The sequence below is a fragment of the Hemicordylus capensis genome, chromosome 6 (assembly GCF_027244095.1).
Source record: "Hemicordylus capensis ecotype Gifberg chromosome 6, rHemCap1.1.pri, whole genome shotgun sequence".
Classification (NCBI taxonomy): Eukaryota; Metazoa; Chordata; class Lepidosauria; order Squamata; family Cordylidae; genus Hemicordylus; species Hemicordylus capensis.
Genome location: NC_069662.1, coordinates 52277261 through 52296889, shown reverse-complemented (window position 1 = coordinate 52296889; position 19629 = coordinate 52277261). Strand labels below are relative to the sequence as shown.

The window sequence follows — 19629 nt, the reverse complement described above, 5'->3', positions numbered from 1 at the left end:
GGCTCTCCTCCACATGCAGACGCCCCGCTGAGGCTCCTTTGTTAAGCATGTGGGACGGAGCCTTCTCAGTGACTGCCCCCAGGCTGTGGAACTTGCAGTCCAGATTCACATGGCTCCCTCTCTCCCAGCATTTTGGAGGAATCTGAAAACCATTCTTCTTATACTGTCTTTTGATAAGCCCCTGGCTCTCTTTTTAACATAGCTGTGTTTTGCATCAGGATGTTTTTACTGAAGTTTTATTACTGTTTTCACTGTGTTGTTAAATGCCCTGGGGTCTTTGGACAAAGGGTGGTATATTAAAACAAAACAAAACACCAAATTATTTAGCAGGGGAGAGCAACTGACCCTATTCTATCCCAGCACTTCATCCCTCCAATGGCTGTTGCGAGTATCTACCTTACTGTGTGTGTGTGTGTGTGTGTGTGTGTGTGTGTGTGTGTTTTAAAGACTGTGAGCCCTTTGGGGACAGGGGACCATTATCATCCTCTTCTTTTTCTATGTGTAAACCATTTTGAGAATTTTTTCATTGAAAAGTGGGATACCAAAGATAATAATGACAGGCACCTGATTTTAAAAAAAAGCTAGTGAGGGGCTGCACTTGGGGACAGGTGTGTGTGTGTGTGTGTGTGTGTGCGTGTGTGCGTGTGTGTGTGTGTGTGTGTGTCCTGAAGCACCTTCTTTAGCCTCTGCCCACCATCACCATCACAGAGCCTTGCACTTCCTAAACTAGGCAAGTGAGGCAATATCTTCTCCCACACTCCTTGGATGGGAACCTCCCCACTACCTTTCCAGTGGGAAGCGTGCTTTGTGAATGGAGGGACCAGTGAACCAATTCAGCTGCAGCACTGATGGGCACGTGACATCTGGGGGGCACGATAAAGCAGTTTTGAAGTCCCCCTTGCAAATGACTTCCTCCTAAGCGACTCTGCTGTAATCAACTCTAGAGGCAGCTTGACCACACGTGTGCATCACTACTAGGGTTGCCAACACTGCGTTGGCAGAAATTGGGACAGGCACTCCGGGGTGGGTGGGTGGGGAGACGGGGGCATGGCCACCTAGGGAAGGAGGGAGGAGCCGGGAGGGCGGGTGAAGAGCAACCTTCTTTGGCCCTGGCTGCCGACAGGCTGATTTCAGGCTTCTGCGCATGCATGTGTGTGTGTGCAGGAGCCTGAAATCGGCCCGTCTGCCTCATTTGGAGGCAGACAGGGCCGAGGAAGGGAGCTCTTTGCCCTCCCTCCCTCCCAGCCCCGCCCCCTGGACAGTCATTGGATGGTGGCCATGCCTCATTTGGAGGCAGACAGGGCCGAGGAAGGGAGCTCTTTGCCCTCCCTCCCTCCCAGCCCCGCCCCCTGGACAGTCATTGGATGGTGGCCATGCCTCACTTGGAGGCAGACAGGGCCGAGGAAGGGAGCTCTTTGCCCTCCCTCCCTCCCAGGCCCCGCCCCCCGGACAGTCATTGGATGGTGGCCATGCCAGTGAGTGCTGTAGCAACTCCCAGTCAGTCCGCTGCTGCACTATTGTTGCACCACTCAACAGCGCCCCGCATGCCCCAGCCAGCCCTGGCCCTGCCCCAGAGCCGCTTCCCTTCAACGTTTGGGAGGCGAGAGAGCTGCTCTCACTGCCATCCCGTTCCGCCACCGCAGCGGCTTAAAAAAAAATTAACTATTAAAAAAGGGACAAATAGAGTCCCAAATGGGATGATAATTCCTCCCCTAGAATGTGGGACGTCCCGGATATTCTGGCACAGTTGGTAACCCTAATCATTACTGATGGAGGTAAGAGGAGGGCCAGCCCCTTTGTGCCTGGGTGAGATACTGGGGCTTCCTATTCTCAATTCCCTATTCCCGCTCCTGTCCCTCACACTACTCCCTGCTCCTCCCCGCTTGGCTTGACGGCCTGCTTCATTCCAAGGGCACCGGGCAGTTGAGCATCCGTAACATAATCCAGCATACCCAGAAATACACATAAACATGTCCAGCATCCCCAGAAATAGTCAAAATATACAAAACAGCTCAAACGCTCAGAGCGGAGAACACAGCCTTCATCTTAAATAGTTGACCCTGGGTGCTGAAAGCCAGATTAGAGAGTATTTACAGGGCTTCTGAAGGGGCTCTGACTTTAGCAAATCTCCGGAGAAAGGGTTCCAGGGACTAATACAAAGACAGACAGAATATTTTATTTTATTTTTAAAAAATGGTTATTAAAGTAATAACATGTAATTTGATTTTGTGGGAATGGGATGTTCAGCACCCTATATAATTTGATATTGGATTCTGAAATTAACTCTCCCCTCCAGTATATCTAATGAGACAAAAAGGTCTCCAAAATTACCACTGTCACCCTTAGAGACAGAGCATCTAATCTATCTATCTATCTATCTATCTATCTATCTATCTATCTATCTATCTATCACATTACTATACCACCCAAAACTTGCATCTCTTTTAAGTGCTGGAGTTAAAAACGCAGTTGACAGAAATATCCCCACATGCCAAAAGTACATTTAATTTGCTTTAACATGAGAGTTTTCTTTCCCAATCTGTAAAGTAACACAAGTGATCTTCCTGAAAACTGGAAAGAACACATTTAAAAAAACAGAGTATTAATAAAATTTTATTTTTGCAAATGAAACCTGTACTACCAAGGAAACTTTTAAAGAAATGCTTAACGGAAACTTGACCACTCCCTCAATTTTTCTCCCCCTCTTACCAATGTCGGGAGGGAAGTGGCCAAAGCCTACTAGAACAGGCACACTCTCGCAGATTGTCAGACACTGTGTCAAAAGGTCTACATAATCTTTTAATTAAAAACAAAACAAGGACACCAACAAACACTCGGCATTCTCTTGGGTCAGGGTGCCATCAGGACAGCAGGCAAAAGTCTTCCACTATTCTAGGTATGTAATACTTCTTTACTTGCAGCACAGTGAGTCACATCGAAAATCCCTGATTAATTTGCTATTTTTGCAGTGCCTTAGCCTCCCCAGCTGAACACATGGGGAAGCCACAGCAGGCCACAGGTGCTTGGGAGAGCAGGTTTAATATGAATCGCCACGAAAATAAGTTAAGTGGCACACCAACATAAATTGCATATTATTAGGACAACAATATAATTTTGAATGTCTCTGTCCCCATCAAGCTGTTAGGTCAGAAGGCAGCAAGGGACACTGGCCACTGATTCTGCCTTTTCCATCACCAGAGGTGTATAATCAAGATCACACTCCTAATTAACCTGCCTCTCTGGGCCCCATTCCATGTTACCAATTGCAACGATGGGATTAGAACCTCAGAACCTGCAAAGGAGATCCTCTCCTCTCCTCTCTCCTCTCCCCTCTCCCTGCCAGTGTCGCATCCACATAGCTCAGAGAAGGCTTTCTATTCTCTGCTTCAGTTCCCAAACTGCAAAGTGACACAATAAATAAGGGAAGAATATGCCAACACCCACCATGAGCCCCAGGAAGAGGCTATTAGTCTAAGGCTGCAATTCTATGCACACTGATCTGGAAGTAAGCCCTATGGAACACAGTGGGTCTTACTTCTGAGTAAGGAGGCATGGGACTGTGCTGCATGTTTTCAAACCTCCTACTTTTACGGCACCTTTCCCACACTAACTTCTTTGCTGAAGAACCCTGGCACATCCCCAGATTCTGGGGCATGTTCTGAATGCTATTCTCTGTTCACAATACAGTGCACAGGCCAGGTCTGTTGGAACACAACCAGTGTTCCCTCTATCAGGGATTCCCAGATGTTGTTCACGACAACTCCCAGCATCCCCAGCTGCAATGGCCTTTGCTTGGGGATTATGGGGAATTGTAGTGGCACAGCAGGGAAGTAACTTGCCTAGGGAGCAAAAGGTTACTGGTTCAAATCCCCACTGATATGTTTCCCAGACTATGGGAAACACCCATATCGGGCAGCAGCGATATAGGAAGATGCTGAAAGGCATCATCTCGTACTGTGTGGCAGGAGGCAATGGGAAACCCCTCCTGTATTCTACGAAAGAAAGCCACATGGCTCTGTGGTCGCCAGGAGTCAACACCGACTCAACGGCACAACTTTACCTTTAGTCAACAACATCTAGGACTCCCTGTTAGAGGAAACACTGGACACGACATTGGTCCAGTCCCTCCACACTGGGGAGTTTGTTGATGGTGGGGAAGGTGTCTTTCAGGGATGTTTACCCTCCCTCGTTGATCTTCTCATCAAAGAACCCCCTAGGTTTCTAGGGGACCCCAAAGCCCCCCAGAACCCATTCTGAAAGCCATTGCAAAAGGAACAACTCAGACCAGTTTAGAATGGCAAAGCTTCTCAGGTGATTTGCTGCTAATCTCCTCTGGACTTGGGTAAGTGTATTATAGTTCACACACCTCCTTGTTCTCAGCAGTTTCTGTCACCTTTTATTGAGGCTGCAACTGTCTTCTATTCTCACCTGACAGGGTCAACAAAAAATCCTAACATCCTCTTGTCCCACTGATCCCATCTGAGCTGCTGCTAATGCACAGATGGATACACTTGCAAGATAAAAGGTTCTCCTCTGTCAGCTCCTACCCAGTCTGACATTTGCACCCATACCCCACATCTTCCATCTCTGAGGATGCTTCTGCAAAGGAAAATGCTCTTAGGAGCAATCAATTCTTCTCCATTTTAGCCTGACAGAGGTAAACAATGACCTTGTTAAGCCACAGTGTGTGGCTTAAAACCGATTCCATCACACACTATAGTGATCAAAGCACCTTTTATGCTCTCTGGCAATTCTGAAGACCTGATTAAGGAAGAAAATTCATTTGTCCCAAGAATAAGATCAAGTCTGCACAGATAGTGAAGCTCAAATTCTGTGCTTCAAACACCTTCTGCAAAAATGCACACGGTGACACCATATTGTGCTATTACCTCCCCCACAAAAAAAGAAAAAAGGGAAGAAAAAGGAAAGGTACCAAGGATTGAGAGGAAGCAGAAAGGGAAGTGCATGAAGGTGTGGTTAGATTACAAGACATAGAGGAAAGGAGGGAAACTTGTGGAGGACAACAACAACCCTGATTAATGGAAGTCCCAGTCTCCATCAGGTCTCTAAGCCTTCCCTAGATGCTGCCCATCCATTCCCAACTATTTATCTAACATCACAAAGGCTAGAAACTTGTTTCAAAGAAAGAAAACTAATATTTTTACAGTCTGCCAAATTTCATGACATGTTTCAGATTCCTCCTAACTCATAAAACATGGCCACAGACATGAATATATCCATACATTCTTGATTCAGGGTCAAAATTACTAGTGCCATTTTCTTTTTGCATCCTTCTCCATACAAATGAAGAGGCAAGCATATATGATCTGGTACCCTAACAGCAGCCACCTAATGGCACAGTGGGGAAATGACTTGACTAGCAAGCCAGAGGTTGCCAGTTTAAATACCTGCTGGTATGTTTCCCAGACTATGGGAAACACCTATATTGGGCAGCAGCGATATAGGAAGCTGATTAAAGGCATCATCTCAGCACGGGAGATGGCAATGGTAAACCCCTCCTGTATTCTACTAAAGACAACCACAGGGCTCTGTGGTCTCCAGGTGTCGACACTGACTTGACAGCACACTTTACCATTACCCTATCGGCATGTTCACATTTAGATGTGCATCACTCTGCAACTCCAAAACAGTGAGCATTATTATTTAGAATATTTATATATTGCTTTTCTACAAACAATTCTCAAAACACCTTACCAAAGGAATTAGAAGACTACTTTTTCCCCAAAGGGGCTTACAATCTAAAAAAGAAACACAAGGGAGACACTAGGAACAGCCACTAGAGGAAATCAATGCCGGTTGCTGGAACAGCCTGTTGGGGCCCCCACAAACTGCACCCCACAATGTGATTTGGAACTGCAGGCTTGCTATCTCCATCTTGGCTATGAGCTCATGGGACTGTGAACTCTGCACATGCTCACATTTGGCAAAACTCTCAAGTTGGCTGCTTAGCGCAAGGAAACATGGGATACCTATTACCTAAGCGACTGCAAGGTATAACCCTATGGCCCCTCTCTGTGCAGAGAACGCTGAGCAGACGTGAGTTAAGGAGAGAGAGTATTTCTCAAGGGAATAGTAAAACTCTCTTTTCTTGGCATAAAAGATTCATTTTACTAATTGTCTTCACAGGAACTCAGATAAGGCTGAGCACTCCCATCCCACTATCATTGGTTTCAAAAGAATAATCATCTCCCCACCTGGAAGGTCTTCCTGGTATGCCAGATAAGCCTTGAGCTCGCCCATTCACTCCAGCTCGTACAATTTATTCAAACCATTTCACTTTATTGTTCATCAAGATCACAACTACTGGTGATAGAATCAAGCAATATGAATCCATCTATTATATTAATTCTCCTGGGTGTGTCTTGGAATGTGCTTCCCAGAGCCCAGCTGATTGGCTGGGCGGCGGACACGCCTGATTGGCTGAGGTGTACCCAGGAGGATTGGTTGTCATGACAGCGGCCCAGCCGTGGAGGCCAGAGGTGGCGAGTCCGGCCCGGCCGTGGAGGCAAGGCCCAGGAGTGGGGGGGGGGAGTGGCAGCGGGACAGAAGTGGCAGTGGGGAGGAGAGGTGGCTGGGCCTGGAAGCAGAAACTGGAGCAGAAGTGGGGGGGGGAGAGGTAACCGCCGGCTCCAAAGAGCGCACAGATGCTCTGTGTGGGGCTGGCTAGTATATATTTAATTCTCCTGGGTGTGCCTTGGAATGTGCATCCCAGCGCCCAGCTGATTGGCTGGGTGGCGGACGGGCCTGATTGGCTGAGGCGCACCCAGGAGGATAGGTCACTGCAGCAGCAGCAGGCCTGGCCGCAGAGGCCAGAGGCAGCAGCGGGCCCAGCCCAGACGTGGAGGCAAGGCCCAGGAGGGCTGGGGAGAAAGTGGGGGTGGGCAGATTTAGTGGTGGGGAGGAGAGGTGGCTGGGCCTGGAAGTGGAGACTAGGGCAGAAGGCGGGGGGGAGAGGTAACCGCCGGCCCCAAAGAGCGCACAGATGCTCTGTGCGGGGTCAGCTAGTTCTTCATATTGCAAGGAGGTATGATCTGTATATGGCCCGAAGGCATGATTTTGCCTATTTCTAGCCCAAACACCATCAGCCATACCATCAGCTACAGCTTTTGCTCCAGCCTTGATTCCAGCCTCCGGTTTGGATCTGCCTCCAGACCCCACACTTGGCTGCCCTAGAGAATTGGACCCTAGAGACCCCGCCATCTCTGGACTTTTCTTGGAACCAGACACTATGCTGGTTTCCTGGCTTGTGAGTGGCACACTTGCCTCTTCTTTCCCCTGCCTTCCTGCCTTGTCCCTGCGAGGAGATCTACCAATGCTCACTACCCTGCAAGTGTGACAGACACACCACCGGATACTGGATTAGGTATTACTAATTGCCTGTCTGCCTATATCTCCTTGTCCCCTTCTCTTTTCTCTTTAAGTCTAAAGCTGCTCTTCAGCCCTTTTCTCTAGCCATCCCTGGGCAGATTACGTAATAATTTGAAGCTTAAGCTAAAACGTCTCTTCATGAGATTCCAAATTAGCATTATTGGTTAATATTTTATTGCCTCCTTGACTGCTTAATCCATTTTTCTCTTCCTGTACCCCTAAATAAATCTGATTGCACCACATTTCCAACTCCTCTTCATTTTCCAAACAAAAACTTTGCACAAATTGATACTGTAAGGAACTGTTCCACCTAGTCACACTGATTCCCCCATGTTAGCCCACAAGCTGAATTGAGTGTTAGCCAACACACCAGAACAGTCTCATTAACATGCCAGGATGAAGAAAGGTAGTTGCTCTCCCTGTGCTAAATAAGAAAGAGCAACACTTCAAAAGGAGCTTCTTTGTCTAGTTAGCAGGAGTATAGATCAAACACCACAGGGCTTGAAACAGGAAAGTATTTTTTTACACCACCTTGACTGCAATACTTTTCTAGAGCCATTTTGGAAGGGCGGTATACAAATCAAATCAAATCAATCAATAGAGGCATTTCCAGGAAATTTAGAACCAACACAAGGAAGTACTTTTTCCACACAGTGCATAATCTATGGAATTCTCTGCCACAGGATGTGGTGATGGGCACCAGCTTGGATGGCTTAGACAAATTCATGGAGGACAGGTCTATCAATGGCTGTGGTTATATATTATAATCAGTGGTTATAGGCTACCTCCAGCTCGGAGGCAGGATGCCTCTGAATACCAGTTACATACAGGGAAGCAACAGCAGGAGAGAGGCGTGCCTTCATCATCTCCGGCTTGTGGGCTTCCCAGAGGTATCTGGCAGGCCACTGTGGAAAACAGGATGCTGGACTAAATAGGCCTTGGCCTGATCCAGCAAGGTTGTTTTTATGTTTTCATATTGAGGCAAGGGTCATCAAGTGAGGCACATGCATGTGCAAATCTGCCCTTTAACTTACTTTTAAAAACTCCAATCTATCTAGGTCTGCTTCTATTCCATAAGCATGGGTGGGGGATGGGCGGGGAGGAAAGAAGGAATAATTTGATTGTAGAACTTAGCAGCTGGAAAATCCATGCTTTCATTTGTTAAAGAAAAAGGTGTACCACAAATTCCTATTCCTTAAAGCTGCAAAGATAAGATTCAAAGTTGTCAGAGGGAAACTTCTGAAACCTCAGGAGCTAGATGGGGTGCTGAGCAAGATGGCCAATAACTGAGTGGGAGCAGTTCCATTACGGATTACAGCTCCTTGTCCCCTTCTCATAACCCCTGCTAACTTGGCAAAAAGGCACCTTTTAATGTGGTGATTCTCTTTTATTTAGCAAGGGGAGAGTAACTGGCCCTATCCACCCCCAGCACAGTATCCCTCCAGTGATTGTTGCTGGGGTCTATCTTATGTTTCTTTTTAGATTGTGAGCCCTTTGGGGACAGGGAGCCATCTTATTTGATTATTATTTCTCTGTGTAAACCGCCCTGAGCCATTTTTGTAAGAGCAGTCTAGAAATCGAATAAATAAACAGACAAATAAACATTAAAAAAAAAAAAACCAAACACAAGCAGGATTATACAAAATAAGCAGGCGCATATGCTTCCAAAATCTGGGCTGTCTTCGTACAAAATGGTGCATCTGCATCCACACAGATGTCTTAGAACAGAAAACAGAAACAGCACACTGTTAATTTCATCAGAATGTGACAGGAAGTCCTCTGTAGACACCATCTCATGTCCACAGACCAGTTCAGTAACCTCTGGCCTTGAGAAATTGCAGAAATGATTCACCGATGTGCATGGGAGCAACTGCTTTTCCGCCACCCACTGCTACTGGATTTGAGGCCAAGTTGCTCCTCCCCCTCTTCCCCCACCATGAAAACCAAGAGTGATGAGGGCCTGGCCACTCACTTTTCTGGTTTGTGTCACAGGCCTCTCCCACCACACAGTTCAAAGCCAACCAGGGACCCACATTTATTCACACAGGTTTACTCACATGGCAAGCATGCACAAGAAGGCAGAGACTGTGGCAGCAACATCCCTAACTGCAGAGAGAGCTTTCGAAATCTGGCTCACAAAATGTTGCTTCAGCCTTTGAACTGTGATGTTTTCAGTAGTTAAGTTGAAAACGGAACAGAAAGGGCAGATGGGGATTCCAAAGGCTGGAGATTACCAGTACTGACACAAACGTCAGGAAAGCAAATCCAGCATTCCCTAGAGGTTATTCATGATGAGGATGATAAATAGCAATAAAAATGTTTATATATCAATTTTCAACCCACCCACCCCCGCCCGCCAAAACCCAACACCAACAACCAGTTTACATATCAAAAGAAATAAAATTGTTCCCTGTCCTGAAGGGACTCACAAACTTAGAACAAAAAACAAAACCCCACAGCTTTATGTCTATGTTGTCCACATTCCTCATAAGATTATACACTTTGCATATCCAGCAGTCAGCCTTAGGTGTGTGCATCGCAAGATGCATTGTGCTTGCCAGCTGTCAACCCAATTCTCCCGTGTCCAAGCCCAACACTTGGTCCACACAGCACCACACTGGCCAGAAGCAAAGTGCGGCTCTTTCAGGCACCTGCTGCAATTGGCACCACTTACTGGGAGTGACTCCTCTGTGAGCCCCACTGACATGGATAGGAGATGCACGTTGCACTGCTATGCACCCTCACGCCCCAATTCTCGGAGTGGCGAAACGTTCTAGTGGCGCAGCATTACCAGATTCTAGCTTCCCTTGGAGAAGAGATCACTGGAGGTTTTCCAGTGTCTTTGTAACATTTGCTTTATAGTATTTCCAGATATACGAGCTGAGCATTAAATAGTGCTGAAACAGCAGCACATTCACCTACAAGGCAGCAACAAGTCACATCACTTAGTGCTTGGTGGTGGTGGTGCCATCAAGTTGGTATTGACTCCTGGCAACTACAGAGCCATGTGGTTTTCTTGGTAGAATACAGGAGCAAACCCTGCGCCCTAAAGTGCTTCAGCCCCTGCTTAGCCTTTCCATTCCAGGCTCTTCCAAGCCCCTCACATCAAGTGGAAGATATGTGCATCTTGCAAGATGCTTAGTGACTTCCCTTTCAGGATATTGCACAAGTAATTGACGCCACATTCTAAAATATACAGTGCCCCACCCCTGCCCCAGAATGCTTAGTTGTCTGTCTGACAAAAGAGCTGGCTAGTAAGCTTTCAGGACTGCAAGTTTCACCACAATATAATTTATTCCCAGTGGCATGGCATATATTTTTCTACATCAATTAAATAAATCAAATTCGGCACCAGCCGTATGCATGGTGCTTTACGAAGAATGAGAGGAGGACATCCTTTGTCTGCAAGGTTACAATCCTACCCCAAGGGACTAAGTGTCTTCATAGGCACTGGCCTGATCCCATTGGGCCCTTCTTATGTTCTTACATTGCCTTCTCCCGTGCAGTATGAGATGTTGCCTTTCCGCATCTTCCTATATCACTGCTGCCTGATATAGGTGTTCTGGGAAACATACCAGTGGGGATTCGAACCGGCAACCTCTGGCTTGCTAGTCAAGTCATTTCCCTGCTGCACCATTAGGAGGCAGAGGGGACGAATATTACTGAAGTTGCACATACTTTGTGCTTAGTTACAGATATGGGAACTAAGGGATTGTGCCAAAGCCTGCACAGAAAAGATTAGGGAGGAGGAGGAAGAGAGACATTGCACGGGTGTTCCGGGAAGCAGTTGCAAGCATAAGGTACTGGCAAGTAGCTTCCCTTCTCAGTGAATGCTACAACAGCAGCTGTGTGATCCCAAAGTGTGACCCACTCCCAACCCAAACATTGTCTGTTTTGTACACTAACTGAAAATGATGTTAGACTTATTTGAGAAACTGTGTTGCTCTTGCCATTTTTTACAACAACAACAACAACTACTACCTTGCAGCTCCCTGCAAGATAGTAAGGAAGATACATTAGAGGAGCGGGTGGGGGGGATATGTGTGTGTGTGTGTGTGTGTGTGTGTGTGTGTGTGTGTGTGTGTGTGTGTAGGCAGCAAGCCCTAGTGTCTTTCCTGCCCAGCTGGCTTTTGGAAAGCCAAGTGTGGCTGTCAGCAGGGTTGAAGAAAATCTGCCCAAACAGCCAAGCAGCAAGGGGTGCAAAGCCAAGCCAATCCAGCCTCTGCTGATCCCAGAGTCCTCTCATTCCTTTGAGATGAATGGATACAGCCAGCGAATTGCACTGCTAAGCTTGCACACTGGAGTCTGGGGGAAATGGATGGGGCTGGGAATCTCCTCATGAACACCAGAAGCAGCTCCACACTTAAAGAATTAGGAGTTGCACGCAGGTCAGTGGATGGCACTTCTGCAGCCACCGTGTTTCATCATCCTCAGAACCAAAAGGACACAGAAAAAGGGAGGAGGTTTAAGACAGAAGACATCTGACAAACTAGAGATCACTTTGGCTAGAAGAGAACTCACACCACTCCACTGGGGAAATTGAGAGGAGAGAAGCTGTCTGCAAGGGGAAAGGAAGGGAGGGGCAAGGGCAGTGCTGATGAAAACTGAAGGGAGAAATGGCTGCTTGTTTCAAACAGGACAACTCTCTTGCTCTCAGTCACCATAGTAACCTGGATATTAGCAGTTCCATCTGAAGCTGCATCACTGCCAGCCAACCAGAAGATGTAACCGACAGGCTGTGCTCTTATTAGGCTGGGTGGGGTGGGGTGGGGGAAAGAGAGACATACCTATAGTGGTTCGCGGCTGCTGCCTCTTTTATGGAAGGCTGTTTGTAACCCAAATAATGACAGAATTAAAGGTGAATTACTGCGTAGTATTCTAGAATATGCATCTTTCAACATGCACAGTAATTTATATTCTTGTTCACCCACACAACCCTGTAATAGTAAAGGTGAAGTGTGCCGTCGATTTGGTGCCGACTCCTGGTGACCACAGAGCCCTGTGTGATATTTATTTGGAAAATGTACATTTATCCGGGTGCTCCATGTATCACCTATGCCCCATATGAAGAACACAACGAGAAAGCGGGGTGTGTGTGTGTGTGTGTGTGTGTAACTTATTCAGGGCAACCAAATGAAGTCCTTGATTGAGGTGACTTGCAGACAGCTGCCCCCTTCAGCAACTGCAGTATTTAAAATAGGAAGCATCTCAAAAGAAGAGGTGCCTTATAGCACACAGGGTCCTGGCCACACCACCATTGGTTTTGTGCTCCTTTTGGTGAGTCCTTGACACAGACCCTGCAGCTTTTTGGTGTAGCAGACATCAGCACAGGGGGATCACTGAGTGAATGGAGACTTCCAGGAACACTGAACGCTACCAATTTAGCATACTGACGGTTTGCCAAAAAGCCTCCTTCTGAAAGCTCCATGAGAAGTGGAATTTGAACACAAGTCTGCTCAGTCTAGCAGCTTCGCTTACTGAACTACAATTGGTAATTAAAAAAAAAAATTTCACCACAAACGTTCACATTGCATCTGGCGAAATCCCAAACCACTGCTCCCACCCACTTCAAAGAATACTCAGCATAAAATCTATCTGTGAACCAAGTCTATTTGAGAGGGACACAGAATGTGTTGCTCTACAGCTCTGGAACTCCTTTTGGTGGGTAACTTGCCAACACCTGGTCATCTCCCAAGAGACATCCAGAAGACACTCTCACCAGGGCCGTCTCAGCAGTGAGAGGGAAAACTGGGGAGGAAGACATGAAGTGCGGCACTGCAAAGTTTTAATTCTACTGAATTTTCAGGTTACAGTACTGTCTCCCATCCCAAATAGTCTTGGATAAGGAGAGCTTGAAAAAAATCAAAGCAAATAGAACACTCTCTTTTACTGGAGTTTTCACGTTTGCTTGCCATCAATTAACACCAGTCGTAAGGCAGCTCTGGGCCTTTCATGAAAAGGACATTGCAGCGGAGTCCCAAAGATGCTTTTTTAAATCAGAACTGGAGGATATGAAATGGAACACAGGAAACCGAGTCAGAACCTTGGTCCACCTAGCTCAGTACTGTCTATGCAGACTGGCAGCGGCTTCTCCAGGGTTGCAGCCAGGAGTCTCTCTCAGCCCTATCTTGGGGATGCCAGGGAGGGAACTTGGAACCTTCTGCATGCAGATGCTCTTCCCAAAGCGGCTAAGGGGGATAACTTACAGTGCTCATGCATGGAGTCTCTCATTCATAAGTAACCAGGGTGGACTCTGCTTAGCAAAGGGGACAAGTCATTCTTGCTACCACAAAACCAGCTCTCCTCCTGGTGCTTTGCTAATTATTAGGGCTACAGCCATTTTTGCACTTCTCCCGAAGTTAGTCTCAGATAGTGACCTTTAGGTTGCTATCCAACACAAGAGCCAGCTGGACTCCCTAGACATGCCCAGGAGGACGTCTACAAATAGCTGGTGCACAGTCCCCAACCCACTGTGTGTGACGTTATTGTGTTTTTGTTGTTGCATAGCCAGCAGCTCATTCAGTCTACCTTGCTACACATCTATTCCCACCTGCAATATGGGGCTAAGAGTACAGACCAACCTGCAGGTTATATCATGCATACGATAAACTACTATTTCCTTCAGCCTATCTCTGCATTCTTTGCAGCTTGCCAACATCCTTTCACTCTTTCCACTATTGCAAAAGGAAGGATTCCATCAAGAAGAGTTCTTCTGTGCAACCCGAGAACCGGCTTCTCTGCCAAGAGAGTTCATCCAAGTAAAAGGAGCATTTGAAGTCATTTCCAAATTCTCTTTACTCTCTTTGTAACACTTTCTCTCATAACTCCAACAGGGAACAGCTTTCAGGGATGGCGTATTAGAACATAAACGAAGCCACCAGCCAGTGGTGCACCTAGGTCATTTTGGAGCCTGGACCTGAGTGGCTTCGGAGGCCCCACACACAGTGAGATCCCCTGCCCCACCTCAAGGCACCCCCTTAAAAATGTTTTGGCAACTGGCTGCCAGGAGGGTGCAGGTCGGATTTGGGGAGCACTGGAAACAGCCTGAGTTGGGTGAGGCACAAACTGCCTGGTGGGTGCTTTTGTCTGTGTGCCATTGCAAGAGTTCCTTGGGGCTCCTGGGCTTGTTTCAGGGGGTGGGACTGACATCCAACCAGACCCGGGTGGGTGGGATGAGGAGAGTGCTCAGGGAGGGAGGGAGGTGTCTGTTTGGAATGAGCCAATGAGCTGCATCTGCTGTGAGCCTGGAGTGCACGTTGGGCCTGGGGGACGGGATGGGACAGCGGGGCAGTCAATGGTGGGGGAGAGGAACGTTGAACAATGCGGGGGGCGGGGGACATGCGGATGGCAGCCTGCCTGAACTCATTGAAGAGTTGCACGGCCCATGATTGTTGACAGGTTACATGGGATGTGTGTACAGGAAGGAGTGTGCGGCAGCAACGCGGGGCAGAGTGGACAGTAATGGTAGGAGGGCCTGGTGGGCAGCTGTGTGTGGAGGCGGCTGCTGGCTGCTCCCTGTGCCAGCACGGAAAAGAGGTGATCTTTCCCACGGGTGCGGGGCAGGCGCAGGGTGGCAGCAGGCCTCTGGGGAGCCCGCCCCCCCGGAGACAGGAGGCCACGGACCAGATCCCCAAAGTCTGTGGGAAAGATCACCTCTGCCACTGGCATAAGGCACAAATACATTCAGGAGAGGGACTCCAGTCAGCAAGAGTAACTCAATGCTGATGGAAAATCTGCTGCCAAAGAGACAGAAGTTATGAAAACAGAATCTTCCAGATTGATAGAGTGTGTCGCCAAAAGAGGAAACAATACTGTGTGGGGGAAGATAATTAATTTTGACTTCTTCATAGTATCTGGAGGGGAACGGCAAGGCAAGCAATATTAAAAGAAAGCACACTTTAGGGGTTCACAGCTCACACTTGCCAAAGTATCTCAGGAGGAGAAGCAAGAAGCACATTAATTTATTTTTAACCAGAAAGTTTCACACCTAACTTAACTCTGAGTGCACAAAAGAACTGACACTAGATCCCCAAGATCTGTATTTTGTGGCTTTTGTTGTAATGGCCTCTGTTTATAAGCAAATAAGTGACATTACATGAGATCCCTGGGACAGTGCCTGAACGAACACCCACCCACCCACCCACCCACCCAGCTCTATCTACAAATCACACAACTGGAAATGTAAAAGCCCTAGAGAAGCTAAAGGACATCAATCCTCCAATTTTCCAGATCAGACTAGGCCAGAGGCCATTTGTGTTACAAATGTGTGTTGGGGCCAGAAGAATTATGCTTGGGCTGGCTCCTGTCCCATTTGTAGCCCATGTCTGTTCCCAGTCCAAACTGCCTGCTTGATACCTGAGCAACTTGAATATATAATGGAAAACTTAGCATTGCCAACATTAGATGGCTCTTGTATCAGAATTCTCCTCCAACCAAACTAGATTCTGTCAAAAGCTGTCTCTTCCTCCAAGACTCTGGGTTGGAAGAATTCTCCAGCCTGTTAATGCCGGAATCTAGACTGCTGTGTGACTGCAAGTGCAATTTAACAAAATGTCAGCTTTTGAACGGGTGCACACTACAACACCAACATCAGTAATACTCCAATCTGTGAACAAGAGCTACTGCCCTTTCTGCTTCAATAGCTGTTCTGGGTCTCCCCTGTCCAATTTGAACAGGCTTGAAAAGGGCAGCTTACTGCCAAGTGAGGCTGCCTCCCTCATATCAATGACCTATTTCTGCTCCTGCTCTTCTTTATTCACCCAGTGGGGAAAAATGAACAGGAACATCCCACTACAAAGGATCACTAGATGGCTGGAATACTCCTTGGTCTCCCCTATGGGGCTACATAGCGTAGAAGTGAGCTCCTTAGGAGAACTCTTGAGGGCAGGGAGAGGTAAACACCAAACTGATGCAGCCAAATACAGCAAACCATAGTCCTAAACCTCACACTGTCCCCCAATTTACCCACTGAGAATACTGAATTCCCAGAAACCAGCAGTTCTGGAACAGCAACAAATATTCTTGTACCCCTGAACTCTATTTTCACCCACAGCAAAATTCAAGTTTTAGCCTACTTTCCAGTAGGCTTATGAGATCACCAGGCATTCTCTGTGTGTGTATGTGTGTGTATGTGTCCCCCCGTGTGTCCCACTACCAATTTAGCAACGCCTGGACCAATATGAACCAAACTGGGACACCTCAACGGCATAGTTTGTGATGATGTCATACGCTCCCATCCTAGATGGCGGACACAAAAACTTCTGAGGCGCAAGTGGGCTAACTTGTGAACCACTAAACCGATTTGAACCAAATTTGCTACAGCTGCAGGGACACATAGGGAGACCTCAACAGCATATATTGTGACAATGTCATCCAAACCAATTCAAGATGACGGACACGTAAACATTTGAGGCGCAAGTGCACTAACCTGTGGACAGTCTAACTGATTTGCATCAAATTTGCTACACATATGAACACATGTCCCAGTGGTGTTTGTGATGATGTCATCCACCACAATCCAAGATGGTGGACGTGTGAACTTGAGGACTGTCTAACCGATTTGAACTAAATTTGATACAGTTGTAGCGAGTGACACACAGGGACACCTCAACAGTGTAGTTTGTAATAATGTCATCCACCCCAATCCAAGATGGTGGATGCATGAACATTTGAGGTGCAAGAGATCTAACTTGTGAACCTCAGTTTGAACCAAATTTAGTCCAGTTGTAGAGACAGTGAAAGGAAAGTAGGCTGATTAGTTCTTACTAGAACAACTTGTTATTTCTAAAACTAGACGTGATGGTAAAATAGCAGCAGCTTTGTTTAATCACCTTGAATTGTAAGGGGGTTTCCTTGCTAATATACACCTATTACTGAATAATGGGACTGACAAGATAGAAAATAGGGCTTACTTTGCCACCTAATGTCACAGCAGGGAAATGACTTGACTAGCAAGCCAGAGGTTGCCGGTTCAAATCCCTGCTGGTATGTTTCCCAGACTATGGGAAACACCTATATCGGGCAGCAGCAATATAGGAAGCTGAAAGGCATCATCTCATACTGCACGGGAGATGGTAATGGGAAACCCCTCCTACCAAAGACCACTACAGGGCTCTGTGGTCACCAGGAGTCAACACCAACTCGACGGCACACTTTACCTTTTGATAAAAAAAGAAGCTCCAAGGCTTAAGGCCAGTTTAGGAACCACACCTCCTTCCTTGAAAGACCTTCAACTCAGATTTGCTGGGGCTAGTCAAACTGAGATTTGCTGGGGTTATTCAAGGGCAAAGCAAAGGCACTCTGCATGTGACTCAGAGACAATGGGCCTCTTCTCATGATCCCATGAGAAGGGTTAGAAGGCAGTCTGCAGGGAACGTGTGTTAAACCTACCTTCCCTGTAGATGATCGAGCTCCCTGTTGCATGCCGGGGCAACGGGGAGGGCCAGGAGCTAGGATGTGTTGTCCTGGCCCCCAGAACTACTAGGATGGTTGCTCCTTTAACCTCGTTTTACAGGGTGGCTATTTAGGTGGGTTTGCCTCCCTTAGCCTGGTTTTGCGTGTGTGTGTGTGTGAGAGAGAGAGAGAGAGAATAGCCTCACTATTTACATCCCATGTACCAGAGTTGACCCATCCGAGGCATTAACAGGTTTCTGGCACTTAGGAGTTCCTAAACGACAAGAAAGACTTCTTTAAGGGAGAATGCTAGGGGAGAATCAACCTTCTCTGTGACCTTTTCAAGTCAAAGATTTGCATGTTTATATTAGCTCAGAAGGTGGACTATGAGCTACCAGTTGGCCCTGGGTTTACTGGGAAGGGGTGGCTATAGTTGTCCTTCTGACCAGGAATGACAGCACTGAGAACCAACTTAACCAACCTTTCTGGGTTTACTGAGTTTCAGCACGTGTTCCTTTTGAGAAACCTGCCCTTTAATAGAGCTCTTCTCACAATCCATGAGAATTGCTCATGGGTGGTCTGCGGGGAAGAAGGGTTTAACTTACCTTCCCTGCAGACAACCAGCATTTAGTCTCTAGGTGGGCGGATCGCCCACCCAGGTGAGCAGTGGCTTCCAGGGTTGGGGTGCTGAGACACGGCACTGTGCGTCACCCCACCCCCTGGAGCCCCAATAATGCGTGCATTACTGGAATCCCCGCTTCCCCCCCCCCCACGTGCCAGCCACAGCTGACACACGATCAAAAAAACGAGAGTAAGGGAGTGCTTACGCCCTTAACCTCATTTAACTGGGAGGCTAATTAGGTGGGTTTGCTACTGTGTAGCCACCAGGATCGGGCCCAATTTATACAAGTGTGCAAAACCGCGCTGGGCTCCCTTAACCCGGTTTTGCATGCTCATGTGAATAGCCTCAAAATGTTCTGGTTAAAAAAGAATACAGACCACCGAGGTATCTACCTTTATATGCTCTTTCTTCTCTTTGAGAGAGTAAGGTTTCAAGCACATTCTCTCTTGTTTGTTAGCAAGTTTGTTTGCTTTAAATCAGACTTCACTGAAGGTGGAAGCTCTGGAGACAATTAAATGGATGTTCTGATTCAATAACATCTCAACCAGAAATAAACCTGTCCTGAGGTGGCAGGGGGTGGGGGAAAACTAGTACCAAGCATTCACACTTACAATTTGGGCCCTACATTCTTTAGAGTAGGCTTCTGCTTCTGCCCTAGAGGCCTTATGAAGCCTGGCAAGCACACCAAAAACCATCTGTTTGTGGAGCCCACCTAGAGCCTGGCCAAGCAATGATTCATGGTGGCTGTGCTGCATGCAACTAGAGATTTGATGGATCTGCATTAGAGACCAACTCCTCTCATTGTGATCTTAAGAGCTGCCAAGAGTAAACCCTTTGACTCCACCATCCACACACCAAGCAACATTGTCAGTATTTGGGATCGGAGGGAGATGTGGTGGTGGGAGGATGATGGACCAAAATAGGGAAAAGGAGATTCTTCTTCTTAGTGCTATTCTCCCCTTTGGTTCTTCTCTCATCTAAGCGGATCACCATTGCCATGCCAACAACCCACTGAATCAAAATGTTTTTGTCATATGCTAGGCTGGTAAATGGAAAGACAACTGCTATCCAGGACTTGATTTTGGATGAGTAAGCTGACCTGGTATGCCTGTCTGCCCACCTGAGTTCTAGCATAGCAACGGCCTAGACTCAACAGGGGTGTGTGTGAGAGAGTGTGAATCACTATGGTGATTCTGCATCCATTGCAGCAGATACCCTGCCCACCA

General features: G+C 47.3%; 1 protein-coding gene across 2 annotated transcripts in view; it reads right to left on the bottom strand.

Moving 5' to 3' along the window:
* Positions 1–19629, bottom strand: part of MYO1D (myosin ID) — a 200481-nt gene that overhangs the window by 3198 nt on the left and 177654 nt on the right. The gene's annotated exons all lie outside the window — the stretch shown is intronic.